This window comes from Mobula hypostoma, assembly GCF_963921235.1.
Source record: "Mobula hypostoma chromosome 30 unlocalized genomic scaffold, sMobHyp1.1 SUPER_30_unloc_1, whole genome shotgun sequence".
Classification (NCBI taxonomy): Eukaryota; Metazoa; Chordata; class Chondrichthyes; order Myliobatiformes; family Myliobatidae; genus Mobula; species Mobula hypostoma.
In genome coordinates this window covers 315,108-340,796 of record NW_026948158.1, presented here as the reverse complement: position 1 = coordinate 340,796, position 25,689 = coordinate 315,108, and the positions used below count along the sequence as shown (strand labels likewise).

Genomic DNA, 25,689 nt, shown 5'->3' with positions numbered 1-25,689 from the left:
CCTGAAGGACGACACCAGGGTCACTAGAGACTTTACTAAAACAGCTGTGGAGGTGTGTGTCCCCGCAAAATCATTCAGGGTTTTCCCAAATCAGTAGGCCTGGATGAGCAATGAGATCCGGAACCTGCTGAGTTCCAGGTCAGAGGCTTTCAAGTCTGGAGATCAGGAATGCTACAAGAGGTGCAGGTATGATCTCCGGAAACCATCTCTCGGGCAAAGTGGAGATTCCGGGCTAGACTGGAATAAAAGAGGGATGCTTGACAGCTGCGGCAGGGTTTGAATGCCAGAACCTCCTGGAAAGGTAAATCTCGTGACAAAGGGGACAGCACAGCTTCGCTTCCAGATGAGCTCAATGCCTTCTATGCTCACTTTGTCCACCAGAAGAGGGAGGAACCATCGTGCACCCCCGTGTCTCCCGATGGTCATTTGGTCTCAGTAACTGAAGATGACGTGCAGGCTGCCTTCAAGAGAGTGAATCCAAGGAAAGCATCCAGTCTGGATGGAGTTCCTGGCCGAGTACTGAAGACCTGTGCTGACCAGCTGGCTGGTGTATTCACGGATATCTTCAAACTCTTGATCTGGCAGTGTGTGGAACCCACCTGCTTCAAGGAAGCTTCAATTATATCGGTGCCCAAGAGGAGCGTGGTAACCTGTTTAAATGACTATTGCCCAGTGGCACTTACATCCACAGTGATGAAGTGTTTTGAGAGGCTGGTGTTGAAGCATATCAGCTCTTGTCTGAATGGTGACTTGGATCCTCTGCAATTCACCGACCGAAGCAACAGCAGATGCTGTCTCGTTGGCTCTTCACACAACTCTGAAACATCTGGACAGCAAAGATGCAAACATCTGGATGCCCTTTATTGATGCAGCTCAGCATTTAACACCATCATCCCCTCAAAATTAATGAGTAAACTCCCAGACCTGGGCCTCAATACCTCCTTGTTCAATTGGATCCTGGATTTCCTGAGGTGCAGATCCAAGTCAGTTCAGATTAGCAAAAACAGCTTCTCCACAATCTCTATCAGCACAGGAGCACCATAGGGAAGTGTGCTTAGCCCCCAGCTCTACTCACTTTACACCTATGACTGTGTGGCTACATACAACTCCAACACCATATGCAAGTTTGCTGATTACACCACTATCAAAGGTGGTGATGAATCAGCATACACGAGGGAGATCGAAAACTTTGCTGAGTGGTGTAATAACAACAACCCCTCACTCAATGTCAGTAAGACCAAGGGACAGATTGTAGACTTTAGGAGGGAAAAACCAAAGGTCCATGAGCCAGTAATCAAAGGATGATCAGACGTGGAGAGAGTCAGTAACTTTAAATTCCTGTGTGTCACTCACTGAGAGGACGTGTCCTGGACCCATCGCATAAATATAATTGGGAAGAAAGCACAACAGCATTCCAGTTCCTCAGGACTCTGCGGAAGTTCAGCATGTCATTGAAAACCTTGGCAAACTTATATAAATGTGTGGTGGAAGGTGTGCTGACTGGCTGCACTACGGCCTGGTACAGGAACACCAATGGCTTTGGGTGGAAAATTGCAGAAAGGGGAGTGGATTCGGCCCGGTATATCACGGGTAAAACACTCACAACTGCTGAGCACATCTACATCAAACATTGCCGTAGGAAAGCAGTGTCCATCAGCAAAGATCCTCACCACCCAGGCAATGCTCTTTTCTCACTGTTACCATCAGGTAGAAGGTACAGGTACCTCAGGACTCACACCACCAGGTTCAAGAACAGTTACTACCCCTCAACCATCAGTGTCCTGAACAAAACACTCATGTCACCACTGTTATATCGTTATTTCATGCTTTTTATGTATTACTATTTATTTTTCTGCATTTGCACAGTTTGTTTACAGTTTATAGTTCCTCATATTTACAGTTCACAGTTACTGTTCTATAGATTTGTTAAGATTGCCCCAAGAACAAGATTCTCATGGTTGTCTGTGGTGACACGTATGTACTGTGAGAATAAATTTGAATTTAAACTTTGAACAATATGGTGACATATGCGAAGTGTGATAACAACTGACTTTGGATTAAAATTTTGTCTTTGACAATATTTTTCCGTGACGCTTTTTTTCAGTGATCTAGTTCCATCATATTTATCCAAAATTATAAAAAGATTATCCACACAAAAATATACAAAATACAAACATGACATATTTATAAGATCGAAGAGCTAAATTACAATATGAATATTACTGTGTATAACACACTCAATTCCAGGGAATGGGGGAGTGGGTCACGTCCCTGGAAATCTCCCACTCTCCCCATTCTGTTTACAATGGTCGCAAGTTGTTCAGCCGCTCTGCTGATTGACAGCTCCCTCTGCCCCGCCTCCCCGGCTGCGGGTCACTGTCACGTGACACGATGTGATTGTTAACCCGTGACGCGCTGACGTCACAAAGCCCCACCTTCAGCGACGTCGTTTCCTGGGGAACGGGCCGGGGTGGGCGGTAAGTCCGGGATGGTGGAGTCGGTCTCCACTTGTTGGGGTTTCGGCCTCTCCTCTTCCTGCCCGCGGAACAGTGAGTGTCTGTCAGCGCCTCACTGCACCGGCTCTCTGCCTCAGGTACAATATTTAAAACATATTTGCACAGTCACATGGATGGGAAAGGTTGAGAGGGATACGGGCCTAATGCAGGCAGATGGGCCGAGTTCAGGTCGACAACTTGGTCGGCGTGGATGAGTTGTACCGAAGGGACTGTTTCATTTCTGTATAAATCAGTGACTCTGTTTTGGGAGGTTAAATCATGGCAGGATGTACACAGATTCCTGAGGAGTTTCTGCCCCCCTCCCCCACACCTCTTCTGGTACTGATTTAGAATACCAGCTATTCTCTGTGTGAAATATTTACCCCTCAGATCCCCTTTGAATCTGTCTTTAAACAGTTTTGTCCTACTCTAATGAGAGGCAGTTCTTTCACTGTCGAGGCAAGCAGAACACACAACCTTGTCTGCCTGTGATGCCACGTACAGGGAACTGTGTAACAATATTAGAGGCACATGCACAGGGGCTTCAGTGAGCAAGACCCAGAGGAATATTAAACTAATGCAGGAAAGTGGGATTAGTATAGCTTGCATGATGGGGAACATAAATGTGGTGGGCCAGAGGGTCTGTTTCTATTCAGTACAAACCTGACCACAGTAGTCCTCCACTACACTGGGGTTTCTTACCTTCATTCTCAGCTGTGAGCTTGTTCCACTGAACCCCTTATCCTCTGAGAAGATATTTGCACCCTCCCACTGTGACCAAGCTGCCAGACATCTCTCCTAATATCATCCAGAGTACTTCACCAAATTCCCATAGAAAACTATTGTTACTGGTGCATAGGGAATGGCAGCATTTTGGTAGCCTTTTGAGGGGGTTGGTTCAGTATTTGACCATTAATACCTTTGTACAACAACAATCCCATCATACTGGGTACTGAATGTTTTAGGTATGACCATCCTGAAGTTCTGTGTTTCAGGTTCCCATTGCACTTTCACTGTCAGTGGTTTCTGCATGTCCATACTGACCATTAAGAATCTGTCCCCACTAACTCAGCACTTGGTCTGTCTCCTACCCTGTCCTGGTGATTCAAATGCTCATCCAGATGGTCCTTAAATACCAGCCTGCACCACCCCTTCAGACAGTGTGTTCCAGATTGTAACCTCCTTCTGGGGAGAAAGGAAACATAGAAAACCTACAGCACAATGCAGGCCCTTCGGCCCACAAAGTTGTGCCAAGCATGTAGCTACCTTTGAAATTACTAGGGTTACCCATAGCCCTCTATCTTTCTAAGCTCCGTGTATCTATCCAAACGTCTCTTAAAAGACCCTATCGTATCAGCCTCCACCACCATTGCTGGCAGCCCATTCCATGCACTCACCACTCTCTGCGTTTAAAATAAAGAAAAAAAAAACAACAACTTACCCTGACATCTCCTCTGTACCTACTCCCAAGCACCTTAAACCTGTGCCCTCTTGTGGCAGCCATTTCAGCCCTGGGAAAAAGCCTCTGACTATCCACACAGTCAATGCCTCCCATCATCTTACACACCTCTATCAGGTCACCTCTCATCCTCTGTCGCTCCAAGGAGAAAAGGCCGAGTTCACTCAACCTATTCTCATAAGGCATGCTCCCCAATCCAGATAACATCCTGGTAATTCTCCTCTGCACCTTTCTGTGCTTTCCACATCCTTCCTGTAGTGAGGCGACCAGAACTGAGCACAGTACTCCAAGTGGGTCTGACCAAGGTCCTATCAAGCTGCAACATTACCTCTCGGCTCCTAAGTTCAATTACACGATTGATGAAGGCCAATGAACCGTATGCCTTCTTTACCACATAGTCAACCTGCGCAGCTGCTTTGAACGTCCTATGGACTCTGACCCCAAGATCCCTCTGGTCCTCTACACTGCGAAGGGTCTTACCATTAATACTATATGCTGTCGTCATATTTGACCTACCAAAATGAACCACTTCACACTTATCTGGGTTGAACTCCACCTGCCACTTCTCAGCCCAGTTTTGCATCCTATCAGTGTCCCGCTGTAACCTCTGACAGCCCTCCACACTATCCACAACACCCCCAACCTTTGTGTCATCAGCAAACTTACCAATCCATCCCTCCACTTCATCATCCAGATCATTTATGAAAATCACGAAAAGTGAGGGTCCCAGAACAGATCCCTGAGGCACACCACTGCTCACCGACCTCCATGCAGAATATGACCCGTCTACAACCACTCTTTAACTTCTGTGGGCAAGCCAGTTCTAGATCCGCAAATCATTGTCCCCTTGGATCCCATGCCTCCTTACTTTCTCAATAAGCCTTGCATGAGGTACCTTATCAAATGCCTTGCTGAAATCCATATGCACTACATCCACTGCTCTCCCTTCATCAATGTGTTCAGTCACATGCTCAAAAAATTCAATCAGGCTCGTAAGGCACGACCTGCCCTTGACAAAGCCATGCTGACTATTCCTAATCATATTATACCTCTCCAAATGTTCATAAATCCTGCCTCTCAGGACATTCTCCATCAACTTACCAACCACTGAAGTAAGACTCACTGGTCAATAATTTCCTGGGCTATCTCTGCTCCCTTTCTTGAATGAGGGAACAACATCCGCAATCCTCCGGAACCTCTCCTGTCCCCATTGATGATGCAAAGATCATCGCCAGAGGCTCAGCAATCTCCTTCCTCGCCTCCTGCAGTATCCTGCGGTACATCTCATCCGGTCCCGGCCTCTTATCCAACCTGATGCTTTCCAAAAGCTCCAGCACATCCGCTTTCTTAATATCTACATGCTCAAGCTTTTCAGTCCGCTGTAAGTCATCACTAAAATCATCAAGATCCTTTTCTGTAGTGAATATTGAAGTAATGTATTCATTAAGTACCTCTGCTATTTCCGCCGGTTCCATACACACTTTCCCACTGTCACACTTGATAGGTCCTATTCTTTCACGTCGTATCCTCTTGCTCTTCACATACTTGTAGAATGCCTTGGAGTTTTCCTTAATCCTGCCCACCAAGACCTTCTCATGGCCCCTTCTGGCTCTCCTAATTTCCTTCTTAAGCTCCTTCCTGTTAGCCTGACAATCTTCTAGATTAATACCGAGATTAGGAAAAACTTCTTCACACAGAGAGTGGTGAATCTGTGGAATTCTCTGCCACAGCAAACTGTTGAGGCCAGTTCATTGGCTATGTTTAAGAGGGAGTTAGATATGGCCCTTGTGGCTACAGGGGTCAGGGGGTATGGAGGGAAGGCTGGGGCGGGGTTCTGAGTTGGATGATAAGCCACGATCATAATAAATGGCGGTGCAGGCTCGAAGGGCCGAATGGCCTACTCCTGCCCCTATTTTCTATGTTTCTATGTTTCTATCTCTAACAGTACCTAGCTCTCTTAACCTTTTGTAAGCTTTTCTTTTCTTCTTGACTAGATTGACTACAGCCTTTGTACACCACGGTTCCTGTACCCTACCATAACTTCCCTGTCTCATTGGAATGTACCTATGCAGAGCTTCACACGAATATCTCCTGAACATTTGCCACATTTCTTCCGTACCTTTCCCTGAGAACATCTGTTCCCAATTTAAGCTTCCAAGTTTCTGCCTGATAGCCTCATAATTCCCCTTACTCCAATTAAACACTTTTCGAACTTGTCTGTTCCTATCTCTCTCCCAGTGCTATTGTAAAGGAAATAGAATTATGATCACTATCTCCAAAATGCTCTCCTGCTGAGAGAACTGACACCTGACCAGGGTCATTTCCCAATACCAAATCAAGTACAGTCTCTCCTCTTGTAGGCTTATCTACATATTGTGTCAAGAAACCTTCCTGAACACAGCTAACAAACTCCACCCTATCTAAACCCCTTGCTCAGGGGAGATGCCAATCAATATTTGGGAAATTAAAATCTCCCACCGTGACAACTCTGTTATTATTACTCGTTTCCAGGATCTGTTTCCCTATCTGCTCCTCGATATCCCTGTTACTATTGGGTGGCCGATGAAAAACACCCAGTAGAGTTATTGACCCCTTCCTATTTCTAACCTCCACCCACAGAGACTCTGTAGACAATCCCCTCATAACGTCCACCTTTTCTGCAGCCATGACACTATCTCTGATCAACAGTGCCACGCCCCCACCTCTTTTGCCTTCCTCTCTGTCCTTCCTGAAACATCTAAAACCCGACACTTGAAGTAACCATTCCTGTCCCTGAGCCATCCAAGTCTCTGTAATGGCCACCACATCACAGCTCCAAGTAGTGAGCCATGCTCTAAGCTCATCCGCTTTGTTCACAATACTCCCTGCGTTAAAATAGACACATCTCAAACCGTTGGTCTGAGCACGTACCTTCTCTATCACTTGTCTGTCCTCCCTCACACACCGTCTCCAAGCTTTCTCTATTTGTGAGCCAACCACCTCTTCCCCAGTCTCTTCAGTTCGGTTCCCACCCCCCAACAGTTCTAGTTTAAACTCTCCCCAGTAGCAAACCTCCCCGCAAGATATTGGTCCCCGTGGGATTCAAGTGCAACTCGTCCTTTTTGTACAGGTCACATCTGCCCCAAAAGAGGTCCCAATGATCCAGAAATCTGAATCCCTGCCCCCTGCTTCAATCCCTCAGCCACGCATTTATCCTCCAGCTCATTCTATTCCTATACTCACTGTCACGTGGCACAGGCAGTAATCCCGAGATTACTACCTTTGCTCTCCTGCTTCTCAACTTCCTTCCTAACTCCCTGTAGACTGTTTTCAGGACCTCCTCCCTTTTCCTACCTATGTCAGTGGTACCAATATGTACCACGACCTCTGGCTGTTCTCCATTCCACTGCAGGATATTTTGGACGCGATCTGAAACTTCCGGGACCCTGGCATTTGGGAGGCAAACTATCATCCGTGTTTCTTTCCTGCATCCACAGAGTGCCTAACTAAAGAGTCCCCTATCACTACGGCCTTTCTCTTCCTTTCCCTACCCTTCTGAGCCACAGGGCCGTGCTCTGTGCCAGTGACTCGGCTGCTGTTGCTTCCCCCAGGTAGACTATCCCACCCCGCCCCCCCCAACAGTTCTCAAACAGGAGTACTTACTGTTCAGGGGGACAGCCACAGGGCTACTCTCTGGTACCTGACTCTTCCCCTTCCCTCTCCTGACTGTTAACCACTTGTCTGTCTCCTGTGGTCCCGGTGTGATCACCCTTGTATCACCTCCTCGCTCTCCCTGACCAGACAAAGGTCAACGAGCTGCAACTCCTGTTCCCTAACGCAGTCCCTTAGGAGCCGCAGCTCAACAGCGGGTGCGGATATTCCCGTCCAGGAGGCTGGGAGACTCCAGAACTTTCCACATCTGACACCGAGCACAGAACACCGGGCTCACACACATACTTCCTTTCCGCAATTAACACAGGTAAACCTACCTCGCCTCATTACCACCTAAGCCCGTTGAGCCAAAGCCCTTTCACTCTGCTGCCCGCTGGATATGGCGGTCTTCTTTTTAAACCTTTTCCCGCTCTACTGGCTGACGTCACGCGCCTGTGCAGTCTTGCCTCTCTTTACTCCGAGTAGTAAAATACCTTCGCTCCGGAAATCCTGAGCCGTTCCACTCGCAGCCTGCTTGCTTTTCCTCATCCTCTTTAAACCACACATTTCTCTCATTAAACTTTTGTTACACACACAACATAATTGTCGGCATTAAATTCCATCTGCCATTGTAACAGCTGGACAACGTCCCATGTCAGTATTTGCTAGCCTTTCTTGCTGTCCACTGCACCCCTAATCTTGGTGTTATCTGCAAACTTGCTGATCCAGTTTACCACATTCTCATCCAGATCGTTAATACAGATGGAAAACAGCAATGGACCCAGCACCGGGAAGTTTAACCAGGGCAGGATGTACACGGTGAATGACAGGTTCCTGAGAAGTGTTCATGAACAGAGACTTTGTGTGTTTCTGCCTCCACCACCTCCTCTGGCAGCTCATTCGGGAGACCATCACTGATCCTTATCCCTCTCAAACCCCCCTCCCATCCCACCCACAATCAACAACATCCACATTAAATATACCCAGTGAATTGGCCACAGCCGTCTGTGGGGATGAATTCAGAGTCAGAACCAGAATCAGGTTTATTACCACCGGTATGTGTCATGAAATTTGTTAATGTAGCAACAGCAGTTCAATGCTGGACATGATAATATAGAAAGAATAAATAAATTACAGTATGTGTGTGTATGGATATGTTTATTATGTAGATTGAAAACTGTGCAAAAACAGAAATAACATATATAGAATACATCTATAGCAGTTTTGTCTGTTTTAAATTGAGAAATCAAATATCTTCAAACTCCTGAAGAAATATATCCGCTGTCTTGCCTTCTTTATACTGTAGCTGCATCGATATGTTGGGACCAGGTTAGATGCTCAGAGATACTGATATCCAGGAACTTGAAATTGTTCACTCTCTCCACCTCTGATCCCTCTCTGAGGATTGGTTTGTGTTCCCTGATCAATCAGCTCTTTTGTCGCACTGACATTAAACACAAGGTTGTTGCTGCGACACCACTCAACTAGCTGGTATATCTTGCTCCTGTAAGTCCTCTCCTCTCCGTCTGAGATTGTACCAGCAATGGTGGTATCCAGCATATTTATGGATGGCTTTTGAGCTACGCTTAGTCACACAGTCATGGGTAGAGGGGGAGTGGAGCAGTCGGCTAAGCACAATCCCTGAGGTGCACCAGTGTCAGTGTTGATCGTCAGCAAGGAGGAGATAATAATGTGAATTTGAATTGACTTTATTTCTTGTATCCTTCATGTACATGAGTAAAAATCTTTGTTACATCTCTGTGTAAATGTGCAATTTACAATCATAGTAATTTATATTAATTTATAATAAATAGAACAGCCAATGTAACATAGAAATACACTCAAATCAGTGTGAGTTAATCAGTCTGATGGCCTGGTGGAAGAAGCTGAGCTGGAGCCTGTGTGTCCTGGCTTTTATGCTGCGGTACCATTTCCCGGATGGTTGCAGCTGGAATAGATTGTGGTTGGGGTGACTCAGGTCCCCGATGATCCTTCAGGCCCTTTTCTCACACCTTTTGTTGTAAGTGTCCTCAGTCATGGGAAGTTCACAACTACAGATGCGCTGGGCTGTCTGCACCACTCTCTGTAGAGTCCTGCGATTAACGGAGATGCAGTTCCCATACCAGGCAGTGATGCAGCCATTCAGGATGTTCTCAATTTTGCCCCTGTAGAAAGTTCTAAGGATTTGGGGGCCCGTAGCAAACTTCCTCACCCGTCTGAGGTGAAAGCGGCGCTGTTGTGCCTTTTTCACCACTCAGCTGGTGTGTGCAGACTGCGTGAGATCCTCGGGTATGCTGATGCTGAGGAACTTAAAGCTGTTTACCGTCTCAACCCCAGATCCACTGATGTCAATAGGGGTTAGCCCGTCTCCATTAATCCGCACAGATTGTGGTCTCCCGGTTAGGAAGGCGAGGATCGAGTTGCAGAGAGACCAGGTTCTGCAGCTTATTAATCAGGACTGTGGGATTGATGGTGTTAAACACTGAGCTATAGTCAATGAACAACACCCTGACACAGGCTGTGCAGATGCACGACCCCTTGGTATGGAAATTATTCCTGATCTTTGTTCTAACAGGATGTCCTAGTATTCTGAGACTGTGCCCTGTGATCCCAGACTGCCCCGCTATCGGAAACATCCTCCCCACTCCATTGTAGGTCTTTCTATTTTTGATAGGTTTCAATGAGATTCCCTCATTCTTCTAAAGTGTAGCGAGTACAGGCCCAGAGCCAGCAAACAATCCTCGTGCATTAACCCTTTTATTGCCAGGATCATTCTTGTGAACCTCCTCTGGACCTTCTCCTATGTGAACACATACCTTTTTAGATAAGGGGCCCAAAACAGTTCACAATACTCCAAGTGTGATCGGACCAATGCCTTATAAAGTCTGAGCATTACATCCTTGCTTTTGTGTTGTAGTCTTCTTGAAATGAATGCTGACGTTGCATTTGATTTCCTTACCACCAAATCAACTGGCAAGTTTATCATTAGGAAATCCTGCACATCTGAGAAGTGCCTGACCCCAGTACCCAGGAGGGGACACACCACCGTGGCATCTCTCTTGCTGCCACAGAATCTCCTGCACATCCCCTGTACTGTGAGTCTGTTGTCATCACTGCTGTGATTGACCTTTCCTCCAGCGGAGCATCGGACCGGGGTGGCAGTACCACTGACTTGACGAGCTGCTGTTCTCTGGTTTGTCATCCTCCCAGGGGTATCCAAAGGAGTGTACTTGTTGCTGAGGGTCACGGCCACAAGGAGACATTGCACTGTCTGTCTCTTCCCCTTTCCAGTCGTGGTAGTCACCAAACTGACCAACCCACTGAATCTCTGGTCTCAGCATCCTGGAAACTCTGGGTCTGTCCATCTCCAGCTCCATTCCCACTTCTAGTGGTCACCCTCGTGCATTAATCCTTTTATTGCCACCATCATTTGTGGCACCTTGTCAACGAAAGCCTTTTGAAAGTCCAAATATATGACATCAGTGCATCCCCTTTATCCATCCTGCGTGTAATCTCCTCAAAGTATTCCAACAGGTTCATCAGGCAAGACTTTCCCTTAAGGAAACCGTGCTGACTTTGTCCTTTCTTGTCCTGTGTTTCCAATACTCCTTAATAATTGACTCCAGTATCTTCCCAACCACTGAGGTCAGGCTAACTGGTCTATAATTCCCTTTCTGCTGCCTTGCTTTGTTGTATGCCCTCCCTTTTGGTTTTACATTAGCTTTGATTTCCTTGTCAGCCACGGTTGTACTATTTTGCCATTTGAGTATTTATTTGTTTTTGGAATACATTCATCCTGCACCTCCCTCATTCTCCCCAGAAACTGTTGCTTCTCTGCTGCCATCCCTGCCAGCACCTCCTTCCAATTTACTTCAGCCAACTCCTCTCTCAAACCACTGTAACTACCTTAACTCCACTGAAACACTGCTGTGTCAGACTGTACTTTCTCCCTATCCAATTTCAGGTTGAACTCAATGATACTGAGATCACTGCCTCCTAAGGGTTCTTTTACCGTCAGCTCCCTAATCACCTCCAGTTTATTCAATAACACATAATCCAGTATAGCTGATCCCCTCGCAGGCTCAATGACAAACTGCTCTAAAAAGCCATCTGTTCAGCATTCACCAAACTCACTCTCTTGAGATCTATTTCCAACCTGATTTTCCCAATCGATCTGCATATTAAAATCTCCCATGACTCTGATGAAATCTCCCACAATATTGCCCTTTTGACCTGCCTTTTCTATTTCCTGTTGTAATCTGTGGTCCACATACCAGCAACTGTTGGGAGGCCTGTAAACAACTACCATCAACGTCTTTTTTAGACTTGCAGTTTTTAAACTCAACTCACAAGGATTCAACATCTTCCGATCCTGTGTCATATCTTTCTACTGATTTGTTACCATTCTTTACCAGCAGAGCCATGCCATCCCCATTGTCTACCTTCCTATCCCTCTGATACGTGTCACCTTGGGCATTTAGCTCTCAACTAGAAACATCCTTCAGCCGTGATTCAGTGATGGTCACAACATTAAACATGACAATCCGTAATAGGGCAATAAGATTATCCACCTTATTTCTTACACTCCGTGTATTGAGATATAACAGTTTGAGTTCTGCATTTGCTCCCCTTATTGATTCTGCATCCCTCATGTACTGATGCTCACCCTGCTGGCGGCAGTTATGTCCTATCATCTGCCTGCCCTTCCTGACAGTGTACGATATTTGCTTTCTTTACCATCTGTCCTATCCTGCATCCTTTCACACCAGTTCCCATGCCCCTGCCAAATCAGTTTAACCCCTCCCCAACCGCTCTAACAAACCAGCAGTATGCCCACAAGAAAACTAATCTCAGGGTTGTATATGGTGACCGAAATGTATTTTGATAATACATTTACTTTCAGCTTTGAACTTTGTAGTAGAGAGCCGGGTGTTGTACTGGTCTCTGTCCTCACTGGCCGGTGCTGTGCTCTGGCAGCTCAGTGGGTTTGGTATACAGTGTCAGTGTTTCGACAGAAGTGTGTCCTTATTACACAATTGATCTTGTCCATCCTGGAGCTTGGAAGATTCACTGGCGACCAGAGTGATTTTTTTCAGACTATTATTGGGCAGAGAATCATTCTGTGATCGTCGAGACTATTTGACCCATCAAATTTATACCAACTCCTGCTACAACATTTCCACAATCCCATTCCCCACTCTGTCCCCACAGCACTGCAGGTCATTTCCCCTGAAGGACCTGTCTAATTCCTCTTTGAACACTGGTTGTTCCTGCCACCACTCTGCTGAGTCCCATATTTCCCAAGGTGAAGTCAAGAATGTCCCTCTCCCTGGTGGACCACATATTGTTTCAGGAAACCTTCCTGAACACAAATAATGCCCCATCCAAGCCTCAGGGTGTAAGGGAGTCCCAGTTACTCTGGGGAGATTATTCACTCACCAAATCTACTCTGTAGTTTTAACATCAGTCCATAACCTGCCGACATATCTGTTCCTCTCTTACTGGCTATTGTGAGGCTTACAGTATAATCCCATCACGGTGATTGCACCTTTCTTATTCCTGAACTCTACCCACATTGTCTGACTGGAGGAGCCTCCAGGGTGACCTCGACCTTGTGACATTCTGCCTGATCAGCCGTACAGATCCCCAACCTCATTCACCTCCCTCTGGACTGTCTGAATCATCTGAATCCTGGAATGTTTCGCTACCAATCTTGCCCTTCTCTCAGCTGGATCACTGTAAACACAAAATACTCTGCGGATGCTGGGGTCAAAGCAACATGCACACCACGCTGGAGGAACTCAGCAGGTCGGGCAGCATCCGTGGAAATGAAAAGTCACCGTTTTGGGCTGGAACTGTAATACCTTTTTTATTTCTTCCCTCGCTAGCGGGTGGTACTGGGATTATCCCCACCCCCACCACAGAGTTTCTACTTAACTTTTCCTCAACTCCCTAAGTTCTCTTTGCAGGACTTTGTCTCTTTTGTTAGAGCCAATATGGACCACGACCTCTGGCTGCTCACCCTGCCCTTTCAGAATGGCCTGTACTTGTTCAGTTCCATCCTCGGCCCTGGTACCAGGGAGGTAATGCACCATCCTGCAGTCTCTCTCCTTACCACAGATACACCTGTCTGTGACCCCGGCTAAAGACTCCCCTGTCACTGAGGCTCACCGAGAACACAGAACAGTACAGCACAGGAACAGACCCTTCTTCCCGTGATGTCTGTGCTGAACACGATGCCAAATGAAACTAAATCTCTTCTGCCTGCGTATAATTCATCTGCTTCAATTCTCTGAATATTCATGGACTTATCTAAAACCCTGTTAAGTGTCATGATTGTATCTGCTTCCACCTCTCCCCATGGCAGCCCATACCTGGCCCTCTCCACTCTCTGTACGGAAACAGAAATCTTACCTGCCCTAATGTCCACCTTTAAATTCTCACCCTGACATCTTAAAGCTGCACCTTCTCATATTTGATATTTCTACCCTGGCAAATTGATTCTGCCTGTTTACCTTGTCTACACCGCTCATAGTTTTATAAACTTCTGTCAGGTCTCCCCTCAGTCTCCTTCACTCCAGGGAAGACAGTCCCAGTCGGTCTGATCTTTCCTTGTAACTCAAGCCCCCAGTCCAGGTAACATTCCTGTGAATAGTTTCTGTGCCTTTCCAGCTTAATCACATCCTTCCTCTCATGTGACCAGAACTGCACAGGGTACTCCTGGTGTGGTGTCATTATTGATTTGTACAACTGTAATGTGATGTCCCAACTCCTCTCAGAGCCTTTGCCGATGAAGACAAGCATGTCGTGCTCCTTCTTCACCACCTTGTCTACCTGTGTTGGCACTTTCAGGGAGTTACGTACCTGTGCCCCAGGTTTCTCTTTCATCAACACTCCTCAGGACCCTCCATTCACTGGGTACGTCCTGACCTGCTTTAACTTCCCAAAATCCATCATTGTGCACTTGTCTGTCACAGTAACAACACTCCTCTGTTTCTCTGCACCAACAACCCAGCAGTAAATGTCAATGAACCATTCACCTCTGAACCTTGGTCATATATGGTTTTATGAACCACTCACTGCTCCCGTCTCTATTTTGTTGTGTAGTTCAGCACCTCGACCCCTCTCTATTTCTCTCATTTACAATTTATCTCCACATAAATCACAGTCTGACTTTTGATTCCTCCTACCACTCTACATGCCATCAGACTTCACCACATTAAACTCCATTTACCAAGTATTCTGCTCACCTGCTTCTTCTTATCCTGTTGGAGAGATGAAATGTCCAATCACAACATGTCCCCCACCACATTCCCTGTCATTGACCTCCCTCCTCTGGGTCATTAATATCAATAATAAATCATTGACGATCCAGAACTGGTCACTGGGAAACTCCACTAGTAATATCATCCCAGTCTGAAACAGACCTGTTATTCTGTCTCAGTATGGTAACCAGTCTTCAGTCAGTATTAACACACTTCCTTCCCAGTACTGAGCTCTGGTCTTGTGCACCAGCCTTACACGTGGCACCTTGGCAAATGGCTCCTAAAAATCCAAAAACACCACTTCTCCAACTTCCCCTGTAAAGTCTCAAATCTCTGGTATGTTTGTCAAACATGACTTAACATTCAACAACCCAGGTTACAGGGTCCAAGACCAGGTTCCAGATGGACAGGGTGGTGAAGAGGCTTTTGGAACACTGGCCTTCAGTCAGGGCACCGAATATAGAAGCTGGGATGAGATGTTGCAGTTGTCCAACACGTTGGTTTGGCCGCATTTCGCAAACAGTGTTTAGTTTTAGTGACCCTGCTTTTTGACAGACACCATTAAGCTGGAAAGAGTGCAGAGGAGATTTACGAGGATGTTGCTCGATCTTGAAGGACTGATTTGTGGAAAGCGTTTTGGTCAATTTTCCTTGGAATGTTGGAGAATGAGTAATGATATTGCAGAGGTGTATAAAATTATAAGGGGCCTGGGGTGGGTCAAAGATAACAATCATTTTGCCAGTGTTGGGGAATCAAGAACTGGACGGCATTGGTTTAAGATGAGATTTAATAGGAACCTGAAGGGCAACTTTTCCAGTTAGTGGTGGTGAGGGGGTTACAGACCACGAGCTCAGATGGGAACTTTGGTCATCGTGGACCATTTGAGCTGAAGGTCTTGTTTCTGTGCTGTGTGAATCTGACTGTAAACCCTGTTGACTTAGTTCAATGACATTAAACTTTTCGAAATGATTTGCTATTTCTTGATAGATTATCGACTCCAGTACCTGAAGTGAAGTTAACAGGACTACAGTTACCTGCTTTTTATCTTCCACCCTTCTTCAACAATGGTTTTCAACTAACTGGGACCTTTCTGTAACAGTGAGTTTTGACAGACTTCAATGTCTCTCCTTTCTCTCCAGACTTTAGTGCAGGTCGTTGGGACCTGGTAATGTTTGCTTTTAGTCCCATTAGTTTCTCCCTGGAGACGGCGGTTGTTACACATTATGGCACAGTATTGAAATGTCACCATCAGATATCTGTGGGATGTTTTCTGTGTCCCCACTGTGAACACTAATTCCTTGTCGGTCTGATGGTCTGATGTTCAGTGCAGACTGGCAATCCTGCGACAACGCTGGTGCTTGACTCCGTCGGTCTCCGCCGTCGCTCTGGATTCATCAGCTCCTGCATGGGCAACTGCTTGCTTTACGTATCGTACGTCCCTGACTTGCTTTACATATCGTACGTCCCTGACTTGCTTTACGTATCGTACCTCCCTGACTTGCTTTACGTATCGTACCTCCCTGACTTGCTTTACGTATCGTACCTCCCTGACTTGCTTTACGTTTCGTACGTCCCTGACTTACTTTACGTTTCGTACCTCCCTGACTTGCTTTACGTTTCGTACCTCCCTGACTTGCTTTACGTTTCGTACGTCCCTGACTTGCTTTACGTTTCGTACGTCCCTGACTTGCTTTACGTTTCGTACGTCCCTGACTTGCTTTACGTTTCGTACGTCCCTGACTTGCTTTACGGTTCGTACGTCCCTGACTTGCTTTACGGTTCGTACGTCCCTGACTTGCTTTACGGTTCGTACGTCCCTGACTTGCTTTACGTTTCGTACGTCCCTGACTTGCTTTACGTTTCGTACGTCCCTGACTTGCTTTACGTTTCGTACGTCCCTGACTTGCTTTACGTTTCGTACGTCCCTGACTTACTTTACGTTTCGTACCTCCCTGACTTACTTTACGTTTCGTACCTCCCTGACTTACTTTACGTTTCGTACCTCCCTGACTTGCTTTACGTTTCGTACGTCCCTGACTTACTTTACGTTTCGTACGTCCCTGACTTGCTTTACGTTTCGTACCTCCCTGACTTACTTTACGTTTCGTACGTCCCTGACTTGCTTTACAGTTCGTACGTCCCTGACTTGCTTTACATACCGTACTTCCCTGGCTTGCATATCGACTTCCACAGCTAGGGCGCAATATCCATGGTCGACCCTGACCAGCGGAGAGCCATCACCGACATGTTTGCACGTGGCCTCCTCTACTGGTACGACGAAGCCAAGTACAGGTTAGCCGAACAACACCTCATATTCTGACAGTGCAGCCTCCAATCTTGATAGAATGAACATTGATTTCTACAAATTCCGGATATCACTACACTCTGTTTCCCTCACCCCCACTTCTTTTCCCCCATTCTGATACCATTTAACCCCTTCACCTCTCTTCACACACCCTCATGACCTGCCCATCAACTCTGTCTGGTTCTCCACCTCCTTCGTGTCATCCCATGGTCCAAAGTTCTCTCCTATTGGATTCCTTTCTCTTCATCTGTTTGCCTTTTCTGCCTGTCACCCAGCTCCTCAGATCATCATCCCTCCACAAACCACACGTTCCCTAAGGATGAGCTGAACCTAATGCAATCTGCAAGAGAACTGAGACTTCGGAAAAGATTTGTTTTCCAGCAAGACAATGACTGCGAGCTTAAAACCAAAGCTGCACAGGAATGCCTTAAGACAACAAAGTTCATGTCCTGGTGTGGCCAATTCAGAGTCCAGACCTCAGTCTGTGGCTGGACTTGAAAAGGGCTGTTCACTCATAAACTCTATGCATTCTGACAGACCTTGAGCGGTTTTGTAAGGAAGAATGGGAAAAATTGCAGTGTCCAGATGTGCAAAGCTGATAGTGACCTATCCACATAGACTCATGGTTGTAATTGCTGCCAGCGGTCCATCGACTAAATACTGACTTGAAGGAGGTGAATACACCTACCTGCACATGGTCCATTCCCTGTACGTTATATTACATGACTCCCTTACTCTTATACTCAACACCCTGACCAGTGGGAACCAGCATTCTGCACACCTTATCCCGTTGTGTAGCCACATTCAGTGAACTATGTGCCTGGATCCCAAGATCACTCTTTACACCAATGCTGTGAAGGGGTCAGTCATTAACATTGTACTTTCTTCTTTCATTTCACCTCCCAAAGTGCAACACCACATTCCCTCCCAGATTAAATTCCTTCTGCAGCTACTCTGCATATCTGTTTGTGATCTGTATCCCACTGTGTGCATTGATCAATATCTACACTGTCAACAATTCCACCTATCTTGCTGTCACCTGTAGACTTGTAAACCACCCATCAACATTTTCATCCAAACATCGATATATATCAGAAACAACATAATTCCCAGCATCAATCCTTGTGGATCACCACTGCTCACAGACTTCCAGCCCTACTTAGCCTTCTATGAGAAAGCCATTTCTGAATTGAAATTGCAATTTATATTGAATCCCACTGCTCTTTTTCAAATGCCGTACTGAGGTCAATGCAGATCATGTCCACAGCCTTGCCCTCATCAAGCACCAAGATGTTGGGTCTCATTCTTTTTACATTATATGTCAATGATTTGGATGATGGAATTGATGGATTTATTGCAAAATTTGCAGATGATATGAAGAGACAGGTGGAGGCGCAGGTAGTTTTGAGGAAATAGGGAAGGACAGACAGATGAAGAGAATGGGCAAAGAAGTGGCAGATGGAATACAGAATTGGGAAGTGTATGGTCATGCACTTTGGTTGAAGAAACAGTAGGGTTGATTATTTTCTAAATGGAGAGAAGATACAAAAAATTGAGGTACAAAGGGATTTGGGAATCATTGTGCAAGATTCTCTAAAGGCTAATTTGCAGGTTGGGTCTCTGCTGAGAAAGGCAAGTGTGATGTTAGCATTCATTTCAAGAGGACTGGAATATAAAAACAAGACTGTAATGTTGAGACTTTATGAAGTACTGGCAAAGTCTCACTTGGAGTATTGGGAGCAGTTTTGGGCCCTGTATGGAAGGATGAGCTGAAACTGGATGGGTTTCAAACGAGATTCTCTGAAATGATTCCAGGATCAAACAGCTTGTCATATGAGGAACATTTCATGGCTCTGGGCCTTTATTCACTGGAATTGAGAACAATGAGGGATGACTAATTGAAACCTATCACTGTGATAAAGTTGATGTGGAGCGGATGGGAGTGTCTAAGACCAGAGGACACAGCCGCAGAATAGAGGAGCATCCTTTTAGAATGGAGATGAGGAGGAATTTCTTTAGAGAGAGTGGTGAATCTGTGGAATTCGTTGTCACAGGCAGCAGCTGTGGAGGCCAAGGCTTTAGGTATATTTAAGGTAGAGATTGATAGATTCTTGATTGGTCAGAGCATGAAGGGACACATGGAGAAGGCAGGAGATTGGGGCTGAGAGGAAAAATGGATCAGCCACAATGAAATGTCAGAGCAGACTCGATGGGCCAAATGGTCTAATTCTACTCCTATACCTTAGTCTCTGTCATCACCTCACAAACCTCGAGCAACTTTGTCAAGCGTGATCTGCCCACACAAAACCATGCTGATTGTCCCTAAGCAGGCCATGCCTTTGCAAATGTGCATAAATCCTGTACCTCAATATTTAACTCGGACCTGGTGGTCTTTAAACAACTCCCACATGTGGCTGCTCCCAATCAATGCCCCTTGGCTTCTGTCTTACTACGTCCTAACTTGCCCTCCTGCAATTTAGTACCTTCTTACAAGATCTAATTTTATTCTTACTCATAACTAAAAAAAATATAAGATCCCAAAATATTCACTGAGTCTTGGCTGTCTCCTGGTCTGGTTCATTTCCCAAAACTAATTCCCACATGTTCTCAACTCTGGTTGGGCTCGACATAATGTTTCAAACTTTCCTCAGATTCACTGAAGAAATCTTGCGCTTCTTAGTATTGAGCAAATTCCAGTCAATTCCAGGGAAGATAAAGTCCCCCCACTGGTTATTGTGGGGCCAGTGCAAACATCCCAATAGTGTAACTGCAGATTGCCTCTGTAAATGAACCTTTCAGTTTGCTGTGACATTCCCAGTGGGGTAACCTCTGCATCTTTTAACCCCCTCCTCCCACCCCCACTCACATGTAAAACAATCAAACCCAGGAATGTTGAGCTGCCAGCCCTGTCCGTCCAATAACATAAAACTCCTAATGTTGAAATAAACTCATTTCAGCCCATCAATCCCACCATGTTTATTAGCCTGACATTGGCTCTCGTTCTTTTCAGACTGTCTTGTCATACATACATTCTCCCACTTGCTACTCCAGTTCAAACTCTGCCAAGTGACACCATCAAACCTCCTGGTGAAGATATTGGTTCCCGTCCGGTTCAAATGCAAATGGTCTTGTTTGTCCCGGTCTCCCACCTGCCTGGACCACCCATTAATCCATGAATCTGAAAACCTCCCTCCTGCATCAGTTCCTCAGCAACATATTAAACTGCGCGAAATATCGATTTCTCACCACACTAGCACATGGTTTTGGTCACAATTCCGCGATTACAATCCTGGAAGACCTGCTTTTTTTTAACCAAGTTCTCTAAAATCACTGTGTAGCACTTAACATCCCTGCTCGTTTAAACCCTTCTGTGTAGCACGAAGAAGGCTCCCTGGAAACATATTGGCTCCCCTCCTCCTTGGACCCATCTCTCGTTTCCCTTGAGACCCAAGGATCCTTGTACCTGAAGAACCACCCACCTCTCACCAGCTCCTCAGTCACCCCTTTACCTGGGCTTTAGAAGACGCCAAAAGCGCGGTCTATATATCTGGTTATATATCCTGTTCCTGTATGTGACCAGTCTTTCATTTCCCTGACGACCCAGAGGAACAATTGTTCTAATGAATCAACCCTCTCATCACTGGAAGTGACTGCACCCTCGTCCACCAACTGCTGTGTGTGAGGGCGCTGACACTGGTCGTGGGGCCGGGAGGGACAGACCGAGGTCCTCGGGGATTTGTAGAATGGAAAAGCACTTCCTATAATTTAAAGCAGGAGAATCGGCAAATTCCCAGAAATCCCCCAGTATGTACGTGGTGGGTGAGGGAGTTTTGTTTTTCGCTGGAGCGCTTTGTGTCGGATGAATCGTTGGAAATTGGCGGGTGTGGTAAAGTGAAGGCGGAGCTGGACGATGAGAGGCCGCTCTCGGCTCTGTCCGTCACTCTGACTCTGTCTCCTCCCCTCCCCGCCTCTGTCTCTCTGCGCGTTTCTCGGGCAGGTCGGGGCGCTGTGTATAAAGGGAGACAGCAGCAGTCAGTTTGTTACTGAGCAGCGACCTGAGTGAAACATCACTCATACCAACAATAAGAGAAAGAGAACTCAGATTCGTAGGACACATCATGAGCAAATCTAGAGGAAGACCTCGGCTTATGTACGTCAAAAGTCTAGCTAGGGGGCTACACATCGAGGAAATGGAAGTCATCCAAGAAAAAGGATAGATCTTTATGGAAAACCATGGTCACCAAAGTCCGCATCGGATATGGTACCTAGACAGACGGACATATCTTATAGTCTATGTCACCACCTCACAAACCTGAAGCAACTTTGTCAAGCATGATCTGCCCACACAAAACCATGCTGATTGTCCTTAAGCAAACCATGCCTTTCCAAATGTGCATAAATCCTGTACCTCAATATGTAACTTGGATCTGGTCTTTAAACAAATGCCACATGTCAAATGTGGACTTGTCTGACAGTGGCTGCTCCCAATCATTGCCCCTTGGCTTCTGTCTTACTTCGTCCTAACTTGCCCTCCTGCAATTTAGTACCTTCTTACAAGAGCTAATTTTATTCTTACTCATTACTAAGAAAAATATAAGATCCCAAAACATTTACTGACTCTTGGCTGTCACCTGGTCTGGTTCATTTCCCAAAACTAATTCCCACATGTTCTCAACTCTGGTTGGGCTCTACATAATGTTTCAAACATTCCTCAGATTCACTGAACAAATCTTGCACATCTTAGTATTAAGCAAGTTCCAGTCAATTTTATAAAAGATAAAGTCCCCCCACTAGTTATTGTGGGGCCAATACAAACATCCCAACAGTGTAACTGCAGATTGCCTGGGTAAATGAACCCTCCAGTTTGCTGTGATATTCCCAGTGGGGTAACCTCTACATTTTTAACCCCCCTCCCACCCGCATTCACATGAAAAACAATGAAACCCTGGAATGTTGAGCTGCCAGCCCTGTCCGTCCGACAACATAAAACTCCTAATGTTGAAATAAACTCATTTCAGCCCATTGGTCCCACCATGTTTATTAGCCTGACATTGGCTCTCGTTCTTTTCAGACTGTCTTGTCATACAGACACTTCCTATAATTTAAAGCAGGAGAATCGGCAAAATCCCAGAAATCCTTCAAGTAAGTACGTGGTGTGTGAGTGAGTTTTGTTTTTCGCTGGAGCGCTTTGTGTCGGATGAATCGTTGGAAATTGGCGGTTGTGGTAAAGTGAAGGCGGAGCTGGACGATGAGAGGCCGGTCTCGGCTCTGTCCGTCACTCTGACTCTGTCTCCTCCCCTCCCCGCCTCTGTCTCTCTGCGCGTTTCTCGGGCAGGTCGGGGCGCTGTGTATAAAAGGAGACAGCAGCAGGCAGTTTGTCAGTGAGCAGCGACCTGAGTGAAGCAGCATCATGTCTGGCAGAGGGAAAGGAGGCAAAGGACTGGGCAAAGGCGGAGCCAAGCGGCACCGTAAAGTGCTCCGTGATAACATCCAGGGCATCACCAAACCGGCCATCCGCCGTCTGGCTCGCCGTGGCGGCGTCAAGCGGATCTCGGGTCTGATCTACGAGGAGACCCGCGGGGTGCTGAAGGTTTTCCTGGAGAATGTGATCCGGGATGCGGTCACCTACACTGAACACGCCAAGCGCAAGACGGTCACTGCCATGGATGTGGTGTACGCTCTGAAACGCCAGGGCCGCACTCTCTATGGCTTCGGCGGCTGAAAAACTCCCACTTCCTCCCGAGCACAAAACAAAGGCTCTTCTAAGAGCCACCCACCGCCTCACAGACGGAGCCGTATCCACAGACTTTTAATTATTTTTTATCGATACATTCAGTTGAGTTGCATTTGATACAGATTGATCGATTCCGCTTAACTGAAATTGTATAATGCGTGATAAAACTAACGGTAAATAATTTTTTAAAAAGTCTTCCCACCCACCGCCTCACAGACGGAGCCGTATCCACAGACTTCTAATTATTTTTTATCGATACATTCAATTGAGTTGCATTTGATACAGATTGATCGATTCCGCTTGAAACATACTACAATTCTGCCTTTCCAGTCGGTGATTACCGCAAAACCTGCATTAGGATCGATCTTAATCCTCTATCAGTTTCGAACAGAAATCAATTCACTCGTTTAGAGAAATAGGAAAACAGATTATTATCTGAATGGTGGCCGATTAGGAAAAGGGGAGGTGCAACGAGACCTGGGTGTCATTATACACCAGTCATTGAAAGTGGGTATGCAGGTACAGCAGGCGGTGAAAAAGGCGAACGGTATGCTGGCATTTATAGCGAGAGGATTCGAGTACAGGAGCAGGGAGGTACTACTGCAGTTGTACAAGGCCTTGGTGAGACCACACCTGGAGTATTGTGTGCAGTTTTGGTCCCCTAATCTGAGGAAAGACATCTTTGCCATAGAGGGAGTACAAAGAAGGTTCACCAGATTGATTCCTGGGATGGCAGGTCTTTCATATGAAGAAAGACTGGATGAACTGGGCTTGTACTCGTTGGAATTTAGAAGATTGAGGGGGGATCTGATTGAAACGTATAAGATCCTAAAGGGATTGGACAGGCTAGATGCGGGAAGATTGTTCCCGATGTTGGGGAGGTCTAGAACGAGGGGTCACAGTTTGAGGATAGAGGGGAAGCCTTTTAGGACCGAGGTTAGGAAAAACTTCTTTACACAGAGAGTGGTGAATCTGTGGAATTCTCTGCCACAGCAAACTGTTGAGGCCAGTTCATTAGCTATGTTTAAAAGGAAGTTAGATATGGCCCTTGTGGCTACAGGGGTCAGGGGGTATGGAGGGAAGGCTGGGTTCTGAGTTGGATGATCAGCCATGATCATAATAAATGGCGGTGCAGGCTCGAAGGGCCGAATGGCCTACTCCTGCACCTATTTTCTATGTTTCTATGATTCTGCAGTTGTGAATTTAAATCTTAACTGAGGAAATTAGATATTAAATTTATTAAATGAAACTGAAATTGTATAATTCGTCATACAATTAATTGTAAATAAAATGTCATCAAGCACCGTTGCTGGGTGGTCTTCAATTGCCGGGCGATTTTAAATTAATCCGGCGCCAATCACTCTGCATGAATGAAGTCCGACCGCCCGGCAAATTTTTATTTTTATTCGCCGCCAGCCTACAGGAAATGAATCAACCAATCGCAGTAAGGAACCTTAATAGACACCTGGTTCAGCCAATCAGAGGTGATGGGCGGACCCTTTCCAAAAGTATAAAATCCTGTCCCGAAGCACGTTTCGTCTATCTTGTTCCTGTATTTCAGCCTGTGTTCTCGGTTCTGAAGGAGAATGGCCCGCACCAAGCAGACAGCGCGTAAATCGACCGGAGGGAAAGCTCCTCGCAAACAGTTGGCGACCAAAGCGGCGCGGAAGAGCGCTCCAGCCACCGGCGGAGTGAAGAAGCCTCACCGCTACCGGCCCGGCACCGTGGCTCTGCGGGAGATCCGGCGCTACCAGAAATCCACCGAGCTGCTCATCCGCAAACTTCCCTTCCAGCGCCTGGTGCGGGAGATCGCTCAGGACTTCAAAACCGATCTGCGCTTCCAGAGCTCGGCCGTCATGGCCCTGCAGGAGGCCAGCGAGGCTTACCTGGTCGGGCTGTTTGAGGACACTAACCTGTGCGCCATCCACGCCAAGCGAGTCACCATCATGCCCAAGGACATCCAGTTGGCCCGCCGCATCCGCGGGGAGCGCGCCTAAACCCGGCCTCCACACCAAGCACAAGAAAAGGCTCTTTTAAGAGCCACTACCACAGCAAAGGAAAGGGCTGTCGCTTGCTGATTATTGTAGTGACGATCTGCCTTCCTGATGGGGTTGTTCGGTTTTGCATTAACTGACCGCGATGGTCAGCTGTTCTGTGCCGACAGGTTAATTCAGCGAGAGACAGGAGATGAACGCGCTCCCTCCCTGTCAGGGTCTCAACTGGTCCTTCACTTCTCCCACAAACCTGCCATGAACCGCTGGTTCGGCTGTTCCGTTTTATTTGCTTTGGACATGCCCGGCTGACCTTGGAGTGGGAGCATGAGGTCGCGATGGGTAGAGAGGGGAATTTCCGAGAGCGGTGACCCCAAGGCAGTATTTATTGTTTTTTTTTAATTTGATTTCACTCTCCAGTACATATTTAATGTTGGTGTTTTGTGTGAATAAACTAAAGTTTTTTTGTGGCTGGTAACTGAATAAAGGTCAGTCAGCAATGTCACCGGGTAGTTTATCATATATCTTCCCCCTGCAGTCCATCGCCAGAGACAGATCCCTCTCTCAAGACGCCCCCTCCCCTCTCACATAGGTTTCAGCAGTTCCCAATCAACTCAGCTGAATCGGGTTTTGGGATGCGAGGTGCGGAATCTCCGTCATGCTCTCCTGGAGCGGGAGAAGGAACTGGGCCTGCAGACCACCCCACCGGTCTCACTCTCTCACACACACAGCCCGAGTGAAACACAGTGTTTCACTTCAAATCTGGGACGTCGCGGCCGCTCTGAATCTCAGAGAGGTACCGGGAATATC

At 46.6% G+C, this 25,689-nt stretch overlaps 1 protein-coding gene and 1 pseudogene across 2 annotated transcripts in view; one reads left to right on the top strand and one right to left on the bottom strand.

The window, feature by feature from the left end:
• The window catches only part of LOC134341322 (late histone H2A.2.2-like), a 55,396-nt gene that overhangs the window by 18,909 nt on the left and 10,798 nt on the right, over positions 1 to 25,689 (bottom strand). The gene's annotated exons all lie outside the window — the stretch shown is intronic.
• Positions 1,813 to 25,163, top strand: LOC134341313 (uncharacterized; annotated as a pseudogene).